This window comes from Lepeophtheirus salmonis, chromosome 10 (assembly GCF_016086655.4).
Source record: "Lepeophtheirus salmonis chromosome 10, UVic_Lsal_1.4, whole genome shotgun sequence".
NCBI classification, from domain to species: domain Eukaryota; kingdom Metazoa; phylum Arthropoda; class Copepoda; order Siphonostomatoida; family Caligidae; genus Lepeophtheirus; species Lepeophtheirus salmonis.
In genome coordinates, this window is record NC_052140.2 from 16,280,452 (window position 1) to 16,300,303 (window position 19,852).

At 31.5% G+C, this 19,852-nt stretch overlaps 1 long non-coding RNA gene and 1 other non-coding gene across 2 annotated transcripts; one reads left to right on the forward strand and one right to left on the reverse strand.

Annotated features, from left to right (window-relative positions):
• The first annotated feature begins 2,038 nt into the window (after positions 1 to 2,038).
• LOC139906519 (uncharacterized) lies at positions 2,039 to 4,975 on the forward strand. The gene is made up of 3 exons (XR_011782097.1): positions 2,039 to 2,764; positions 4,029 to 4,621; positions 4,781 to 4,975. It is a non-coding gene; the product is annotated as an uncharacterized lncRNA (long non-coding RNA).
• Positions 4,976 to 18,407: 13,432 nt separating this feature from the next.
• On the reverse strand, positions 18,408 to 18,487 carry TRNAL-UAG (transfer RNA leucine (anticodon UAG)). Its single transcript has one exon. It is a non-coding gene; the product is annotated as a tRNA-Leu (tRNA).
• Positions 18,488 to 19,852: the final 1,365 nt, after the last annotated feature.

Genomic DNA, 19,852 nt, shown 5'->3' on the forward strand with positions numbered 1-19,852 from the left:
TTTTTTTTTCAAAATGTTGAAGTGACATAGTCCAAAAATGTTTTTTTTTCTCTAAAGAAAATGAATAAATATATAATTTGAGCCGTATTGATCAATGTGTAGGGGCTGCACAGAGCACTTGAATTTGTAAATTTCACAACTTTAAAAGGGGAAAAAATGTCGAATTATTTCGTGACTAGTAGTCAAAATATAGCAAATTTTAAAAAAAACAACTTTTGTAGATAAAAACAATAGTTTAAAGTTTTTTTCAATATTTCCCCGATAAAAGGATTTTTTCGTGTAGAAAATGGCAATTAAATTATTTTTGTACCATGTATAACGCGCAGTTTTTTTTTTTTGTGCTTTTTTTTGTTTAATGTTAGATTTAAACTTTTTTTTTAATATAAATTTTCCATTTGGGTTTTATAATATATGGAAGGCTTTTGAAATAATTAATCCTAAAATGTGCAAAAAAGTAATTTGAGGAACCAGTCTAATATATATATATACGTTAAGAAACGACGGTTGACCGGAATAAAGTTTTTGGGACTTTTAAGAAAGAAAATAACAAGAAAAACTAATCTAATTGCCCTCGATCCCCTATTTATATCTCTGCTGTTTTTATTGGGACATAGTTGCTGTATATCAGCAACTATTATTTTATATAAATAGAGTTTTGTTTGTAAGAAAGTTATTAGACCCTAATAATAAAAAAGGACAAGATTAAAGAAGAACAAAAAAAAAAAAAAAAAAAAAAAAAAAAAAAAGGCATCCATCCATTTGATGTCCTCAACATAAAAACAATCTTTATCAAAAGTCATCAAAACGAGACAATGCAATGTTTTTTCTTTCTTTATAACCTATTTACATACATACAGCTCGATATAAGTCAATTATAATGCTTATTATTCAAAATTTCAAAAGTCAAATTTCAAATATTAAATTTTTTGGAAAAAAAAAGTCAAAACTGCACAGCTGTTAACAAAAAAAATAATTTTTTTGGGGAAAAAATTTAAAAGTTTATATGTCAAATATCAAATTTCCCATTAAAAAGAAAAATCCTTAATTTTTTGGAAGGAGGGGAGCTCCAAACCCTCCAGCCAACCCCTGCAAACGCTTCTGGATATTGGATATTTAAGTCAATATATATATTGGTTTTTGCGATTCCGATTCGATATATCAGCCCACGTCTAGCTTTTATTGTAAGATAAATATATTATCTTTTATTGCAGGATATTCGTGCAGCAATATGTGCATACACACTTCAAAGAAAGTCAATCCTTCTATTTTAGCTACGCTAATCATTTATGTATTAGTCAGAGAACTATTACATAAATTGCTTTGTATCTTGTATCATCATTATCAAGATCCATGTGCTATTAAGAAAAAATACGAAGGAAAAACGAAACAAAAAACAAATCTTAGTCAGTCTTTAAAATATAAAGAAAAATACAAAAATATGATAATTGCAATTAATTAAACTCCATCTTACCTATCATAAATTAAATTCCACAAAATACAAATTAGCAATTAACTCTTCTATTTCTTTAGTTTTTGAAGTAATGATCGGCCATGCTTCTTATAGTTGGGTATATCTTTCTAACAAATAACAATATTGCATTTATGTATTAGTTAGTTAGTCTTTAAATATACATATCTAAGAGACGACTTTTTTTATAGAGGATACCAGCGATAGTTGGAATAGTGCCTATTTCTTGAATATCAAAAAAACTGAATTCACAATGTATACATCCTAAATATATAATTAATTTTTTTTCTTTATTTATTTTTCATTAATATTTTCTTCTTGGAAATCAAAATAATACTTAAATAATTGTAAGACTAGACAATTTCCATTATTTGACCACAATTGACCTTCCAGACCGTGTGCATCTTTGACATCAAAATTACTGGAACAGAAACGACGAAACCAAAATACTGTGTGATTGGCTGTTACAGAATCAGGACCATAAGCACCATGGGCGCCGCTAGTCTTTTTTTTTTTTGGGTGGAGGAGCCTCCTTCCAAAAAATTAAGGAATTTTTCTTTTTAATGGAAAATTTGATATTTGACATATAAATTTCTATATTTTTTCCCCAAAAAAATTAATTTTTTTGTTAACAGCTGTGCAGTTTTGGTTTTTTTTCTAGATCCTTTTCTCTGTCTCAATTTCTTCCACCTTCATTCTTTGTTTCTATTCCCTTCTATACGCTCTCTTACGCGAGCACCTTCTTCTAATATATATATATAAAATTAACCCATTTTATTTATATAAGGGTGTAGATAATTCTTTGGGGCTAGGCTCGCAAATGAAGCAAGCTAGCAACACCCCTGACCCTGGTTACTTAAACCCTTTTTAAGAATAGATCGATAGTTGGAGAAAGAGAGAAAGACTGAACTTTCTGTAAGTTCAGTCTAGAGACTTCTGTACATGTGTTCTACGATTGCCAAAATTGGTTTGCTTAGTGTATATAGCTACTGTGTTTCAGACAAAATATTATGAATAATCAATTACGATAGGAGATTGGCTTGTAATGTGACCGCCTACTCATAGATTCCACTTTGAAATAGAGTAATAAATCAATAAAGTCCTATTTATTCTTTATGCAGCAAGAAGTAACGACTCTTGCAGACATATTGGTCAAGTGTAACTCCAAATAAGATTCTACAGAGTGCTGGAGAGGTTCTATGTGAATGGATTGCTTAATATTTGAGTAACTGTTTGGAATGGAAAACTACACATCTAATTGGAAACCCTTTTTACGTATATATATATGATTTAAAAGTATGTGGCCACTCGTTTTTTTTTGTTTTGTTTATATAATTAGTAATAAATTTTCCTATAAAATATCTTTTTTTAAAACCTCAACTAACAAATATTACATTACAATATATCCTTTGATCCGCACAGGTCTAAAAAGACACATGTATTTGAATGAACCCCAAAAAAAAAAAACAATAATATTCCTCTCATTTGTTTTTCTTATTCAGATTTCAATTACGCTCCTGTTATGTAGCGTAATTGAGCTAAAATTAGGTGGGGTTAAGTGTCACCAACTTGGAGGAATAGAGCCTCTAAAAAAAAAAAAAAAAAAAAAACACTGACATTGAGAGCCTTGGGATTCTTCCTCATCGACTTGACCGGACTTCTAGTGATTGTGGTGTCCACATCCTCTATGACCCCAATTTTTCGGCGTTTACTGCTGCCAGGGGACCTTTCAAGGCTCTGACCTGAATCTACCATACTTTTAATCTTGTAAACAAGACTCCGGGAGCACCCTACGATCTTCATTATTCCCTTACAATCACTTGAGTGTGGAGCAAATCAGGCATCCTTTACTTCTTCACCTCCATGCTGACAAATGTTGATTTATGAAAGCTTGTTTTTATTGTTTATGAACCCGAATCGTCTCTACTTTTAATAATACAGCCTAGTATTTTAAAATATTCACCCTAAAGTAATCCAGATTTATTTAAAGTCCACTATTATACTTCACACACTCTAGGGACGTCGTGTTAAAATGTAACGGTCCCAAGTGTAACCAAGTAATTGAAGCAGTAAGAAAAAGTGATGTAACTTTCCTAGTCTTCCCTAAGTATTAAATATCTTTTAATCTATGTACTCTTATCTCTTTTTTTATTATCTTTTAAGCATAACCCATATAGAGTTTTAAAAAAAGAAGGAAATACAGTCGGACAAATATGTTTTTATGTATATACACTATAAATAAAATTCCAAAGAATATTTTTTTAAGGGGCTTAATTTGGTTTTTTTCTTCTTTTTCTTCTTAATTCTTTTTAAAGACGAAAATAATAATTAGAAGCTAATTATAAATATGTTTGTATAGCCACACAGTGGGATCTCCCATTACAAAATCCCTTGTTTATTTATCATGTAAATACAGCGTGTCCCAGCAAATCGTGAAGGAAACTTGTGAAAGGTTTTATAAGCTTAATAAATAATTTAACGATTTCCTTCCCTAATATCAACTGCTAAAGGCTTTAAAAACAAACAGTTCTTGTAAAACAAATTTCTTCATCAATCCAAGGACAACTGTGACGGAGAGCAAGAGAAATCGTGTGTCATTACTTCTTGAGGAGGGAATGAGTTTGACGAAATCCCTTGCATCTTCCTCTTCTCCAAAGGTCTCATTACCAAGATTAAAAGCCTGACAGACAACAACAAGAGCCTTAAGAGGAAGCCTGGAAGTTGTGATAGAATTGGACACGGACAGCTCGCTTCCTAAACCTATTGGTTTCCAGAGGGTCTCAGGATTGGCACAGTCGTATATACAGAGTCCATGGAGACAGTGGTGTGTCTCTGATTGAATACCTACTACACCAAGCGTTATTATTTTTTCTATCAAGACTCCAACCTCACGGTCCCAAGTTAAAAAAAACCAAATGCAAAAGTTTAGTGAATACAACTTGAAGAATTTCTGGCCCTGTTCAATGTAGTCTCCGTCCTTAACATACTCTTACCATCTTGACTATGGAATCTGGTGTACTATCGAGAAGAAGGTCTACGAAACCTCTCATGTAAATATGGATGTCCTAACTTCTGCTTGAGAGAAGGACTGGCCCATCGTAAGAATACGTGAAAGACACTTGCAAGGCTTTCAGACCTAGGATCGATCCAAGGGTAATCACTTTGGGATTTAATTGTTTATTTCAGGCAAAATAAAAATATAAAGTCTCATTGTCTAAATACTTGCACTTTTTGAGAATCTTGATAAATTTGAGGTTCAGTAAATTCATACATAATTTGCAGTGGAACATTTTATACATTGTATAATTTTAGGAGAGAGATGAGCCATAAAAAGAAAAGAATAGGGTCAACCGAAACAAGGCCTTGATCAAGCTAAACAGAAGCCTCCTCTAAAAGATCTTGTCTGGTTCTTCTCAGAGGAAAAAAATATATGGCCGGCAAAAATCCTTATAACTTCCCTAGGATCATGATTCTTGCCGTTGTTAGTAGCAAGGGTCACGTTATGCGCCCCTTCACCTTGAAGCAGGGCAATATCTAAATCCGTGTTCAGTACACCTGGATCTGCAGCCTCATGAAAGACCAACCTTGGATCCTGCAGCAAGACCGGCACTCTGTCACACTAGAAAGAGAATATTCGATTTTTTAATCCTCAAAATGTGATGTACGTCTTTGTGAGTTCTTGGACTCATAACTCGTCACAATTGAGCTATTTAGACTATTTTCTCTAGGCCAATGTTGAACAGGTTTCCAAAGATGGCCCAATTGGACCACAAGATCTCTGAGAGGCGGGTTAAGGATAGCATTCTGCAATTTACTCAGTGGAACGGTCAAAAAGGCAGTTGGGCTTTCCGGAGACGTTGTGAATGTGTGGTCCAGGCTAACAGTGATTTTATTGATTGAATGTTGAAATTTAGTTTTTAATGTTGATTTATGTGAAATTAAAAACATTAAGAAACAAAGTTTAAATAAACCATTCTTTTTATAGAGCTCGCATAGTATCATGAGTAATCCTTACCATGATATCATGGATCATCCTCCAAATGTACCAACTAAATACGTACATATTAAGACGAAGATAAATACAAAAAAAGTTATTGTTTTACATATATAATATGCAAGAATTGATCCACTCCTGCTGCTTGAGCTAGCAAAGAGCATCATCGTCTCTCTCCACTCCTTCAAAAATTATGTAGTCATTCCCAGTAGTTTGCTTTTCGGGCTTTGAAAAGAAACTATTAATAATATACAAAAATACTAATATTACTAATAAAAATCATATAATATTTTACATCATCTGATAAAAGCAAGAACGAAAGAAATAAAATATATTTTTATTTTTCGGGAAATAATAGTCTGCAAATGATAATAATAAAGGAACATTTGCTAGACTCTCTTATATGGATATTAGGGCGGTTTGCTTTCCAAAAAAATTGTGAATTTCTATTACACCTAGTGCTGAAATGCTGTAATGTGATACGAAAAAACCTATGTAAAATTTCATCAACACCAGGATGTATTTTTGAGGAAATGCAAAGATTCTTTATTTAGCCGATAATTATTGAAAGAAGGTAGATATCCTTAAGTTGCATAAAACCTATTTAATAGACCTAGATCTAATGTACAAAAAGTATTTTACAAGTTTTCTCTAAAATTATTATATGGAATAAAAATAGAGAATAAGGTACATAAATTTTGAGCTTGGGTTTTGATATTTCTTTTCTGAAAATGAAAAAAAAAGATGGCCGTATTTACAAGGTGTAACAATGAAATTCCGCGCTTTTTATATATCTATTTAATCTAACATAAATTTTTTCATTTTTTAAAGATCTATTCAAAAAATTGAAACTGAGCAGGAGATACAATCCTTGAGAATATATCTCATACAATTTAGCCTCCGTTTGGCTCAATTAAAATATCGATTTGGATTTTGAACCCTATGCTGGCCCTGGAACTAGATATTGATCTAAATTCTAGCATTATATGACAATGGAGTTGATCGGGGACTTCTTAGTGTTGTAAGTATCGCTGTTGACCTTTGAATCAAGATAGCTCACGACAAAATAATCCATTTGATTTAGGTCGGAGGAACTAGGAGGTCAAATATCCTTGGACAACCAGTCGTAGCAGCGCCCCTGGAGTTAATCCTGAGTCGTTTTGACGTTTCATCTCTAAACCCTTCTCCTGTCGATCCCTGTCATCTTTGAGACCTCAGCATTTTCTAATATTCAGATAGTTGTTCAATAAAATCATCCAAGAGCCCACCTATCTTCTGCCTCTGTTAATATTATATGCTTGAAATCTTTGGCTGTTGACTCCATAGCGGTGTTTTGGCTAATAAGTCAAGTGTTTTTTATATGTACATTTCCACACCAAAAATCATTAGGTAATTTTCCCATGATATAAGCTGGAAAAAATCGTAAATATGAAGTGCCGGATTTCGTTTTTAGACTCTGTATAATCAGATCCTTTAAATTGACTTAAGTCATTATCTATTTTTGCTCTATGAGGAGGTGATTTTAGCAAACACTTTATAATAACTTTGTATAAATTAGAAATATATTTTTTTAAATAATTTTAATGCAAAATATGGAATAATGTTTTATTTTGATACTAATTAACTAAATCAATATTTTTGCCTATTTTCAAATTCACACAAAGATGTGCATCCTAAAAATGACATGTAAAATAATGAAATTTTCTTCAAATGTTTTTTATAGGACATGACATCTTTTACGCTCTAGCTGTTATTGAAATTCCAAAAAAGTTGCAAACCCAACCGCCCTAATACGTATATAGTATGTTCATACGTTTGTATAAATACAATATTCCTTATGATGATACAACAGATGTTGATTGAACTACTATTGATTTCTTTTGCAAAAGAGTGTCTCAAAGTTGGATTACAAATAATAGTTTGAGTAAAATGAAATCCATTATTTTTAATAGATTTTTTTTTTAATTAATTTTTTTACTCCATTAATATTTATCTTCTTGATAATCAAAACAGTGCTCATGTGATAGTCGGACTTGACGATTTCTCTTATTTCTTCCACATTCCCGACAATTGGCCTTCCAAAGCGTGGTGCTGTAGCCACCCATAATAAAGGAATCTTTGTTTATTACTATTATTTTTTTTGTCATAATGAAAAATATTTATATTCGGACAAATTATGGAGCAGACTAAAAAATGTTTACTTGAAATTTTTTCTAAAAATTAAATTTTTTGTGAATAGCTTTTTATTTTTGAAATTTTTTTCCAAAAAATTTAATTCAAATACTCCCACCCATAAAAAAACGCATATTTATATAAAATCCTGGAGACGCCTTTGATCAAAGTTATCGAAACAGAATCAACAAGACCAAAATATTTTGGGTGATCTGAGTATAGCGTGCATCATTTATACAATTACGCTTAGCTATCAAAAAACTATTAGAAGGCCGTCTACTAAAAATATGATGGTCAATGTTTATGGATAATATAAACTTATCTGGAAGTGAGATACACACTCAATCTTTAGCAAGGATCAGGGATTCTTATTACAACGATAAATGATCTCTTCTAATTTAATGTGGGAGTCGTTTAACTTTAGTTGACGGTGTTCTGATACGTTAATTGAGTATTTATTGTATACACTTGTAAAAACATTATTCACAAAAACATTTGAAAAAGCTGTTAAAATTTTTAATATGCCTACATTTAAAACGATTTTAAGAGTTTTAAGAAAATGAATGGTTCTGTTTTGAAAGAAAACGAGATTTATTGTCCAATTTTCTAGTAGTTCAAAAAGAAAAAAAGAAGAGATTCGCTGTGGTAAGTCGACGACAATTCAATATTTGTGGAATAATCCACTCTAATTGTATATAACTGTTGTTAACAATTTGAATCCCATTTGCGGTGTTTCTTTTATTATTATTTATTAATTAGTGTTTGACTCATTTATAGATTCTTGATTCAAATATATGTCATATAAAGAATTTCATGTATTTCCGAGTCAAATTCCATTTGCAACATGTGGTATTGTCTAATATTTCATAAAAACAGACAAAAACAAATGTTCGTTCCTCATATATTTTTTTGGGAATAATGTGGATTTGTGAAAAAAAAAAAAAAAATATTCAATTTTATATTTGAAATTTTTTTTTTCTAAATTTCAGTTTTTGGTTTTTTTTTGATAAAAAATTCGAAAAACCAAAATATAATCTTGTGGGCGCCCCTGACAGCAAAATAATATTTTTAACTAATTTTTAAAATATTAAAGGATCAGAATCGGCATTGGGAATTTTTACTAGAATCGCAACAGAATCGGCATGAGGATTTTTTTTGAACCGTCCCATCACTACTAACAATGAGCTCAAAGACTGCTAAAACCTATATGCTTTGCTCCAAAAGTTAATCTTAACTGTATTAGTTACGAGTTTCAACAGAATATAATTTCTTATTTTAAGAGTTAGAGTGTTACAGTATAATTTTGCTAAAAATATTATAAAATTTCCATTATGTCGAACACTTTTTTTATACTTACTTTCCTGTTGAAACGCCCTAATGTACGCTTGTACATTCCACTAATTCCAATAGAGCAAACGTCACCGCTGCAAAATAATAAAAACAAAATGATAGGTTTGGATATGATTAATGACAGACCATTTATTATTAATATATATTTGAGATCCATTTTTGATCGTAATAATATATGTAGGTATTTAATCTAATAAAGTCATAATTAGACACTGTGAGAGATAACAGACGATGTTTATAGCTACATATTGAGCATTATCAGGTACCATCATAAATCACCCTAATCCAACAACAATAAACAAAAATGCAAAATGGATTTTTTTGAAACTACAAACTCAATTAGGTTACTGGATTATCTGCAAGTCTCACGCAAAAAATAAAGTTTGCTAGGCAATACTAGCTTATTATGAGGCCTTGATGACTAGTCAGTCCTTTGATACATTGTGGTTCTAAATAAGATATTTTGGACTGTTTGTATTAGTTTAAAAAATGTATTTATTTTATGATCGTTTAAATTTAGATTTTATCAATTTATACTAGTTTTATAATAAAACTTCAAAGACGGCTTTTTTTTTCTTTTGAGGGAAAGGTACGCATTTTCTCAAAAGTCTGCTTAATGATTATTTTAGTACCTAGTTGTGTGTCCATGATATTAATCAATGTGGGCACACAGCTTTGGTTTCCACGGGAATAATTTCGACCGAATGCTTTGCTGCGTAAAACACTTTCTGAACCTTAGAAACAATGTTCTCTATTTTGAGACACTCATTATTAGTCTTGTATCCGTTTTTCTTTATTTGGTCCAGTCCATTTCTTAGGACCGTTCCTTAGAACTTGTGGCCCTTCCAACTGCCAGTGCTACAACTGATTAAAAACAGAAGAAATAAAGTTGATTGACATCATCAAGGACCGAACTTTATAAGTACATATTAGAGCTGAACTGGACGGAACTGCAGTGATCCGGCCTAAATAAGGAATAACACAACACTACTCTGGGTGAGTCTCACTCCCAAGTGACGTTATATTATGTTCTTCACCACTCCCAACATGATCATGGGTACAGATAAAGAACTCAAGGGAAAGATCAGACGGACAAAAAATAATAGTGCTTTATCTCGCTAAAAAAGCGGCCCAAAAAATATATAAATTGATATATATCTATTTTTACAACTCCAGATAGTTTTATATCTATTTTTACAACAATATTTACTTTATCAATGTAAATATTGATTTAGTATCTGACAATAACTTTTGAAATTTTCTTTAGAGTTATATTTTCAAATGTGAGATATTAAGTGTCACTGCTTATCAGACAATGGCGAATCTGATCTGTAAGGTTGTTAATTCTTGATAATTTTCTGGAGTTATTTAGTATGGCATTTCTAATTTCTTAATTTAATGTTTCTCCAGCTTCTTCAGAATAAAGCCAATTCAAAACACAAATCATTCAATTGCTTGTTTGTCATGCATAAAGACTTTATTGATAGATGGATGCATAGTTTATGTAGAAATATTGATTGAAAGGCTAGGGGAGGAGAATATACTAATTATAGAGGGTATCGCCCCAAAATAAAAATTGAGATAGGAAAGATTTAACCATGATTGAAGTTGCGGCCAGTTGCGTCTTGGCAACGGAAATGAACATAGTTGATAATATTTTGGGGGCACCTACTTTTTATGTCAAACAGTGTGCGCACAACCCTTCATTGTTTGTTGAACAAAAATATTTTTATCTTCATTCATTTCTATTTTTAAGACGCAAATTTTGTTACAGTTAAATCCTTGTTGTCTCAATTTTGTTTTCGATGATACCCTCTAGATTGTTCAATCTTGCAGTACACAATCAATCCTTTATTTTGGATAAGTGCCCAAATTTTGCCTTCATTATCAAAAGATATATCCCTAGACCAAAGAAAAATTCCGAAACGGGTTAATAGTCGATTCCTTTGTGGGTTGGGCAGGGATTTCAAGTAAAGAAGATAAGCTTCCTTTGGTTTTTATTCCGGAGGGCCTCTGTGTGAAGACGGATGACTACATTTCATATGTGGTCACTTCCGTGGTCCAAAACCAATTCATCTGAAACGATTAAAGTAACCTTTCAGCAAGATGAGGCTCATATACATACCAGCGTTCAATGACAAGAGCGCCTTAAAGCAAATGTTCCTTTTTGGAACCAATCTATGTGGCCCCCCTTTGAGTCCAGATCTTAACCCCCTCGTCTACTTTGTGTTGAGTTATCTCGAATTGAAGGCAAAAAATTGTCAATATTTAAATATGGAAGATCTCCGTGCCTCAATTCAGATGGAATGGGCGAAACCTTTCAAATGCGTGAAGTATGTGAACCATTTCAATTACGTATAGGGGAAATAGTTGATGAAGGAGGTAGTTATATTGAATATTTTATAAAATATGGAATAAAATTTAATAATTTTTTTAAAATATTTAATTAAAGTGCTTTTCTCTACGATCAATCTATCACTCAATATATAAAATTTAAAAAGGTTTAAAACTTATGGTATATACCCCTGAATATAAATATAAAACTTACAAAAAAATTAACTAATGTATTCGCATATTTTTATTTAAAATTGTGTACGAAGCTAATAAATAGCCTTCAAACTTTAACTACATTATAGCATATTATTCGTATATTCTCATAAGTATAATATAATCGCGAATTAAGTTATAAAAAAACAATATCACTGTTCATTAAATTGTTTTTTAATGCCTGAACAACAAAATATAGACACATTTTTATTACATGTATACAAAAAAACCTAATTTAACAATATTGATATATAGGACTTTTTGCTTTTTTTTCTGTAAAATAAAGTACTGTGCGACTGATATATAGTTTTTATTCTCACATGATTTAAAATGGTTATCTTTCTTAAAATAGTTGCTAATATTTTTTTATTGTCTTTATTAAAGAATTCAATTAAAAATTTAATTTCTTAAATAAATCTAAAGTTCAAAAAGAACAGAAATTAAATAATAAAGTGAATTTTACACTATAAACTTTTAATAATATAATTAGCAAAAATACATCTAAATAATTAATTATAATTAAATATAGACAATAATGAAGACATGTGTTACTTGAACCTTTTTTTTGTTTCGGTTGAACGGGAGCTTTCGTTTATATTTGATTTTTGAATATTAAAATAAAATAGGATTTGCATTATGTACCAAAGGTTATTGTCCTTCAGGAGACATCCACAGAAACATTGATTCTTCAAAGTGAGTCAAAAGCAATAATTTAAGTAGATATAATTAGAATATGGAGTCCAGTGACATCATTATAAAACAATCCATTAAGTTAATTTTCACATACCTCACATAGTAAAAAATAGTTGATTAAATAACTTGGCAGACTATTGAGTCACTTTGGTGGGAGTCCAATTCGCACTTTTGATCACATTTATCCACATCTTCCTCCCATTGATGTCTTTTGTAAAATTAAACATTTTCATGCCTGGAGAGTTTTTACTCGAAGTTGATCTATTAATACAATACACTCCACTGCACATTACCATTATGAAAAATATATAGTAATTATTAAGTATTGGCTAATTATGATAAATAAATTAAATTAAGATCTTAAAGTAGTACATAAATTACCTTCAATACCTCAAAAATAGACCTGATGGGAGCTGACAATTTTTAGCCAATAAGTAAAGAGAAAAACATGCCTTCCTCTACTAATTGTTCACTCTTTTCCTCGAGTCCTTCAGGTACAACTATTTGCCTGCCAAAAAATAGCTAATTGATCTTATTGAACTAACTTTAATGAATGACTAAAGTCCCTCTTATGATATTCTGTATTTTTTACAACAAAAATATTTGGTAATATTTCTGTTGAGTTATCAATAAATAAAAACAGAGTATGGGAGCAGTGAGTTATAGGTTAAAAAAATATCCTTCACTACTTTTCCGTTTAAAATCAAAGACACTAATTTAAGAACAATATAGTATTAAATAGATTTAAAGATATTTTATTTAAGTTAAAAAAGTAGATATAAATCTTTTCTGCTTGTGGTTTTAAAATAATAAAAGTTTCGAGAAAAAAAAAAAAAGTAAATTTTTAAACTTTTTAAAATTTGTCAGTCATCGTTTTTTTTTATTTTTTAAACTCAAATACATACATATTTTAAGCCGTTGAAAGCTCAATATTTATAACATTTAATAATAAAAGTAACATTCAACTGTTCCTACTATCATTTGTTTAAAAGTGAAATAATAAAAAAAAACATTGAGGGATGAGGTCCCCTAAAGCTGAATTTAATTTAATGATTGATGTGTACCTTACATACTAATTTGAAATATACAAAAAAATGTGACTCACTCACATTCCTACATTCTACATAATATTCTGAATGGTAAAAAGTGTCGGAATTCAAATAGCAGCATTTTAGAAATATTCACAATATCTGCATCAGCGCAGGAACTGAAAGAAATTAACGCATTTGGAAGTTTGAAAGTATTGTTGGAAATATACAAAAAATATTGAGGACCAGGGGTTCTCAAAATCCAGTCTCAACAAATTCTATAGATTAATTGTTCATTAGGTCAGTTCTGTTTCAAAATAAAATTGCGAGCATGGGCCTACAATAACGTGTTATGAAGTTAAACGATTCGCATAAATCATATTACTTAGTCATCTTTATGTTATCACGCAATCTTTCCTCCGAAGTTCGTAAGGACCGGTCCCAAGAAAAACCTGTGACTTAATTCTGTTCTAATTATACCTATCAACAACATTCACAGTAAACAGATACGCGGGAATAGAAACAAAAATATCGACAGCTGACAACAAATCAAGGTGGAAATTTGTATATTAGTGATGTAACGATGTGACGGATATAAAATGTAAGCACATTTTTAATTTAACCGATATATCACTAATTTTATGTACTTGAGAGTTAAGGATAATTGGGCATGGATGTTGTCAGGGGTGTCCACAGAAGGAAGGGAACTGGTGGGGCTGTAGCACCTTCCCTCAATCATTTATTTTTAAATTTGCCGGCGTAGAATAAAAATTTACCATGACAAAACTTGAGAGAAATAAAAAATTTCTTGAATTTTTTTTACAAAAATTGAAGGAGACCAGACATGGATACCCCTTGGTGGTTTACTTATATTAAACAAAGCGACAGAGAGACCGACTGGCAGGAAAATAATAACAATCTGTCAATGATAATGTTATCATAATATAGGATATAGATGTATGTTACTCAAATAGATGGAGCTGCGAATTTTCATTTAAATGAAAATTAAGAAGGAACAACTCATTTTAATTTATTGATGTTGCGAGCCCAAAGACTGTCACAACTCCTCGCAGACAATATATAATTTTAGTATTCTCATACATCACGCAACCTTACCTGCCGAAGTTCGATTGGACTGTTCTAAAGAAATTGGTAGAGATTGCCCTTAAAAAAAATTGGTCTAATTTAAAATTACCTCTAAACCGATTCTATAGATTATTTGTTGATAATGTCATGTATCATTCAAAATTGTGAATATTGACCTTCAATAACTGCATATAAAGTTAAATCTATTAGGTAAATCATTTTTGTACAACTTATAAATCCGGACTTAATGGAGGCAATCGTTTCATAGATTAATAAGTATGATTTAAATTCCTCCTTCGGAATAGGGATTAGGAAAGGAATGATCTTGTTTAGGAACCACTGATAATGGCAGAATAACAAACCCCTCTCTACTTTTGATAGGTATCTACCAAAGTTCTTCTCGTGGTCCCTAAAACCACCTGATCAGCATAGGCCCGTGACTACGGGCCTGTGTAAGAAAGGAAGTATATCAGCCCCTCTCACAGATTTATCTGATCAAATTTCGAAAAATTTACGTTAAAAAGATAAGGTAATTTTGATTGTCAAGCTTTACATTAATTTGTGTAATAAGTGAAACTATGTTTGAAAAAAGGTTACATTTTAGAAAATATATTTTTGGTCAAAAAACTATGCCTATCGGGCAATTTTAAAATATTTCATCAAAAAATAATTGTGTTTATCAAAATACTTTAAAACATTTTCTTAGAAAAACTGAATCTTTCACAGCATCTGGATTTGAGTAGCATAACTATATTTTTTTTAATGAAATACTATAATCATTGAGGGAGTTGCATTATTTACCCGCAAGACGGCGCCACTCTCTGTCGCTTTTCTCATAGATTTTGACTCGAAGAAATGGGTACACTTTATCATAAACGAGATCCCGTTCCTGACCGAAATATCCATTCAAATCCGTCTACAAAAAATGCCACAAGACCGAACCGTACCGGAGTGAGTCTCAACACACGTAATTACATCTTAAAATAACCGATACATCACTAATGTGATGTACTTAAGAGTTAATGAGGATTGAAATGTTTGCTCCTATCCTATTTAAACAAAATTAGCTCTTTCAAGTATAATAAAAAGTAGGGGTTAAGAAATGGATGATGAGGATGTCTCCTGTTCCTTTTACCATTGGTTACTTCCCTTCTTTATGTCTTCAAAGCAGCAGCAACAACAACTACAAAATGAACAATTCCCCACTACTTTTTTGCTCCCCCTTACTGTACAATTTTTTACCACTTAATTTTATTGCCTTTTTACGAATCATAACAAAGAGAAAAGAAAAAAGAGATTGAGTTGAGGAAGGAAGGGGGAAAAGCCTAACCATATATATAGTTACACTCCTCATTTGAGTATTGTCTTCAGATTGGATATGAGGGCATAAAAATTATATGGTTATTTCCTTTCAATGCAACAACCAACCATTGGGTCGTAGGTTTTTGCTCCTTGGATATTATTATTATTCTTATTATTGACTGCAGAAACTCAGCCGAGGACAAAGAAGATTGGTAAAATGAACATTAAGCTCTCTGTTTCTACTTCCCAGGAGGGAGCGTTCAATGAGAAAAAGAGCAGCAAATATTGATGAATTATGACTGACTAAAGGGATACAAAAGTTGTCGGAGAAGAAAGGATTATTGCTAGTATAATAAATCACAAAAGTAAAGCGTTGCTTCTTTTGCAGGATATTTATGTATGGAGCCGTATATAGGGCAATAGGTAATTTTGACGCATACATGATTGTCTCTTGGAGATTTGACCGCCTTTTTATTTATTTATGTTATCGGTTCGAACTCTATATTTTGTCTTCACTTTAAAAAAATCCTTTCTTTCTATGTATGAATTTTCTTAACTTTCTTCAAGCCTCGACTAGGATCATGACGATGAGCAGATATGTATAAAATATGACCTAGAAAGCGAGAGTGGTTTTTTCTAGTTGACAATCTTTTGGCTTTTTATTATTTTCCAAAGCAGTTATTATTATTATTAAATTCTTGAAGACAGAGTATCTACTCTGCACAATTCTCCCAACGATGATAGAGAGGGGACGGGCTACAGAGATGGGAGCATCACTGGGAGATTTGTGTAAAGTTACAAGGGAACTATTTTAATTGATTTTTTTTCTTCTTAAAAACAATTTCATCACTCATAGGACTCTTACATAAAAACACCGCGTCCAAAAGGGGTGAAACTTTGCTGATTTACGAGTGCTGACATCTTCATGTTGTGGTTGTAAACTTTTCAGACCCTACTTGTATATACTATGTATGTATAAAGAAATTAATAGTACGTGAGCTCTTAAAAGACGGATAGTAACAATGAGGATTTGCTCAGGAATTATAAGTGGTGATAAAGCTCCCGCATATTTTGGCCATGTCATAAAACAGGAAACTAAAATCAACATACTAACCCTGACAATTGGAAGAATATTTTGGAGGAGAGCAGCTAAAGCTGCCGTGACGTTTCATTAGATCAGCTACAATTAGCTGTGACGAGTAGGGAGGAGATATGGGAATAAACAAGGACATTTGCAAGAATTTACTCCGACGTCCATCCCTATTCCACTCTTAGTCCATCAAGGAGTTACAATTGTAACTCTGCAACAAATCCTCAAGGTATTTCTAATCATATCTGTCGTTGAAATAAGAATCCCCGATTATTCCTAAGGCCTCGAACGTATCTCACTTCAACATTAAGAAAAATATTTTTATTTGGCGATATTATGATAGTTTTTGAGAGGGAACGGTGATTGAGTATTGAGCCTATTCACATTTTTAGATATTGGATACAATATCATATATTATAGTAATTGAAATTATGGATGAATCAAATATGTTTAGTGTATACAGACAAGTCCAAAAGACTATCCCTACATACACCGCCGCCACGGGAGGCATAAAACATATTACAATTTCATTTTGAATGGGAGAAGAAACCTTTTCAGCATATTATACGTAGATTCAAAAATTGTACATAATTTTACCACCAGTCATATGAAGATGTTTGTGATACAAACGATATCAAATTTATAATGTTAATATCATGGGTAATAAGGATGGTTTAGGGAACGTATAGTCTCATACCCAGGGGCGTCCGCCGAAGTTTTTTTTTGCAACGCTCCTGGAAGGCCATTTTTGTTTCTTTTAAATGATTTTTTGATCGTATATTTGATATTGTATCCATAAAGTTTTTGAGGCAAAAAGATGTCGAAAATTAGAAAATTCATTTATTCAATAGGATCAGAGGCATTTGCATGATTTTATTTTAGTTAGGGAGGCTCCTCCATTTTTTTCGAACCAACATGAAGGTTAAAATCTTTGGGTCAGTACAGAATTTGATCAAATGATCTGTTTTTTTTGGAAAATTTCTCCTGTATTTTTGGATGAGAAAGACAAAGAAAATCCTTTACTTGGGAGAGTCTTAAGCACCTTCAACATCCCTTCTCTGCGGACAGACCTGAACTCTCATCATCAATGTTAAAAATACCAACATATTACCCGGGAAAAAGGTTACTTTGCTGGCTGATTACCCTTTAACAGGTGAAGTTAAAAAAATGTATTCGGATCTTTATAAGATCCATATAATACTTATTGATTGGTAATTTTGATTCTTTCCCTCTTGGTATGAGTTCTTTAGTTATCAAATGATTATCATGCAACGTTTTAGGGTTATGGTTTTTCAAATAGTTGTGTTGCCAATAGCCCCTGTTCTAATGTCCTACCACTCATCAGTAAATTAGATGTATTATTTAGTCATGTATTTTGTGTAACGAAAAGGTTTGTTGTAATTAAGAATGTAGCTAAAAATTACTCACGCATATATAATATCAGGTTCTCTCTGAATTCGGTATTCAATTATCAATGTCTACTTGGTTCCAAAAATAAAATAAAATATCCAAACCTAGTACATAATATAGAAAATCTCATATCTCTAGAATTAACATTTGCTTCAAGATATATTACATTACATTTCATATATAAACTAATCAATAATTTTATAACTAATTAGATAGTACAAAATATATCTTCATTTATATAATTATGAAAAAGAAAAAAATTATTCCTGACAGCGGTGGGATTCGAACCCACGCCCTTTCGGACTGGTGCCTAAAACCAGCGCCTTAGACCACTCGGCCACGCTGCCCATGTGCTAGTACTAAGAAAAATAAAACTATATATACAATAACACTTCATGACTCTTATTACCCTCCTTATGTTGTGTATTGTTTGCCAAATTTTCATTAGCTTTGCAATATTTATTTTTAAATAGTCGTTTCGCATGATTTATCGATAAATATGCGTCATTTTTTTATTACTTTTGCTGTATATTGTGCATGTTAATATTGATTTTAAATGGGATGAAAACACGAAAAGCATGTTATTATTGTTGTTGTTAGGGCATGTTTTGTTCAATATGAACCTATTATTGCAGCAAAAATCAATTATTGCTATGAGCATTATTTCAGTTAAGGTGGTTTTATTTTAATAAGGAAAGGGGTTTTTTCTTATTAGTGTTAGATACGTGTTCTAACTATCGAGTTCGTGAAGTTATTAAAGAAATACCCCATCTGTACCTTTAATATTTACCCGCCAAAAAGTACGTAATTTCTATACGCATATTACCCAGTTTCGCAATGAATAGGCGTCTGCTTTATACACTATTGACCCGAGTATGAGTCCACAAGAACTTGGTATTACCCGGAACCCATCTCAACTTAGTTTGTTTAGTTACAATAATGTAAGTTTGAATAATTAGATTACGGAGCCCAGTGACATCCTTATAAAAAAAAACCATTAAGTTAATTTTTACATACCTCACATACGTTGGTAAACTCATGTGTCTTTGGTTAGAGTCCAATTTGCACTTTTGATTACATTGATCCACATCTTTTTTTTTTTATTGATGTCTGTCGGAAAATTAAAGATTTTCATGAGCAATGATCTATTGTTAGAATACACTGCACTACACGTTACCATTATGAAAAATATATTGCAATTATAAAGTGTTGCCTAATTATCATAAATAAATTAGATTAAGCTCTTAAAGTAGTACATAACTTTCCTTCGAGGCCTTTAAAATAGACCTTATAGCAGCTGACAATTTTTAGCCAATCAGTAAAGAGAAGGAAAGAACATGTTGTTCTTCTACTAATTGTTCACTCTTTTCCTCGAGTCATTTAGATCTTACTAGCTATCATTCATTATTTTCTTAACTCTTATATTCTTCAATCCTAGCTAGGACTCAAGAAAATAAAAAGATAGCTAGGAATGCAGGGCTGAAAGACCGATGTATCAGTCCTCAGTATTGTCATTACTAAAATTGACTAAAAAAAGAAGAAATATAGTTAAGTGAGACATCGTCTAGGACCAAACTTTATTAGTTTTAGAACTGATATGTAAGACCAAGACTGAACCACAGCCTTGTGACCTAAATAAGGACCAACAGTCAGAACACTAGATGGAAGGTATCATGTGGAGGAAGTTGGGAGTTCGTACTTTATGGAGTATT